The sequence below is a fragment of the Acyrthosiphon pisum genome, chromosome X (genome assembly GCF_005508785.2).
Source record: "Acyrthosiphon pisum isolate AL4f chromosome X, pea_aphid_22Mar2018_4r6ur, whole genome shotgun sequence".
In the NCBI taxonomy this organism is placed as follows: Eukaryota; Metazoa; Arthropoda; class Insecta; order Hemiptera; family Aphididae; genus Acyrthosiphon; species Acyrthosiphon pisum.
Window position 1 is genome coordinate 6094269 of NC_042493.1, and position 2119 is coordinate 6096387.

The window sequence follows — 2119 nt, forward strand, 5'->3', positions numbered from 1 at the left end:
GACTATACTATTTTACATACTCAATGACTCACGTAATTTACATACAAGTACATTTTTTTATAAATACATCTAACTTGTTGTTCGTCTCACGAAAACAGAATATTTGTATCGTTATTCATTGAGATACTATCCAATGAATTAATAATATCCCCAATTAGGTTGAATAAGTACTAAATAAGGGGCCTCGCTATGGTCATTATTTTAAAGGGCTACATTTAGGCTAATCTTATCATAGCCACCCGAGATCTATGTGTTAGTTGTAAATGATTATTAGTGTGAGTGAAATCAAATGAGGGTATCGTCTGTCGTACGTGCATATACATGTCAATAACTCGATAAATATATCAATTTCACTAGGTACAATACTTTTTTGAATTCCATTCTGTAAAAAGCTTTCATAATGATTGAGCACTGTGTAGAAGCATTCGAGTATATCTTTTTGGGCTTCAATCTTCTTCGATGGTGTTTATTAAAATCTTCTTCTGCGTTAATATTTAATTTTTTAGCAAATATTATTGCACTTTCTATTAAATTATCTACTGCCATATTATTATCACTCATTCTGGTTAAACTGTCAATAGTATGTCTTAGTAACATTAAAGCATCAATTATATTTAATTCTGTAGCTTCTAGGTTTTCTGTGAAGATTTTTGTTTTATACATGAGTACATGACATATTTATAAATGATAAACAAATTACAAAGTCAAAACTGAGATTTTTTTCAGAGAGACCTAATCTAATATGTATCAATAGTTTGTTCATATGATATCCAAACAGCTTTAATTGATTCAGCCCTTGCAGTCCATCGGGTAGGTTTTTGATAAATTCACTTGTTCAACAAATGTATTCAATCGATGTGCTTGGCATAGAATTAATGGAATTTTGTGAGCCACAATATTTGTTATTTAGTGTTGAGTACCATTTATCTTACATGACATGCTACTGGCAAAATCATATGATTGAAATGCAATATTATATATATATATATATATATATATATATATATATTATATTTACATTATATAAATATTTTTTGTTACTTATTTGTAGTTCTTAAATATTATTTACTATTATATTAGGTCATAATAGGTATAATAAATTATATTTGAATTTTGAAATAATCATAAATTATAATAAATTCATAATTGCTGATTTGCCAACCGCTATATCAAAATGACAAATTTGTCGACTAAAATGAACCAGGTGTTGTAACTGGGGAGGTGGACACCCCCCACACCCACCACTAAAACCGGCCCTGCTGTTGGAAAAATTAAAAATACATAGGCACAATGTTTTTGAATAAGTATTTAAAGTTTGAATTTTGACAAAATAATAATTATTTTGTAGTTAAAACTTAAAAATTTATAAAATGTTCAACTTTTATAGCTAACAATTGAAAATTTAAAAAAAAGGTTCAACGAAAATAAGTTATATATAAATTACTTTATTCACAATTATATCATCAACTAATATACTTAGTAATATACTAATATCATAGGCTGACTGACCGTCTTTGCTCAGAATTGTTTTTCTTATACAATGATACTATATCATTGAATTCAAATTTAACACCATCCATTACACTATTACAGCGACCCACCCGTAACCTACTGTACATCAGAGCGATACCTACTTGCTCATCTATGTTATAATATTATAATGTTATATTTGTAATTGTAGAATAAACAATTATACATAAAATACATATATAATTATATTAAAGTTTAGTTGAAATGTTGAATGTTATTTTATGTATTGGTTCAAGATATAACTATGTTTGGTATTTAATGTAGGTATACAATATTTGAAAATTCCAAGGTTCTTATGGCGAAAACAGTCATAAGGTAATATGATGTTATAAGATTTATTTAGTAAAATTGAGAGGATCCTAATTTTATTTTTTTCACATTTTGATTAAACTATTCAATAGATGGGATGTTATGTGGATGATTATTGTTGAGGGTGGGTGGTTACTTCTTATGTTTCGCTACACCTATATTTTTAAGGATGGCCGCCACTGCACATCACCGACCAACACCACCGCGGCACCGTCACCTCCAGCCAGTCCACTATATATATATATGTACAGACATATACTACACTGCGAGATCTGACCGT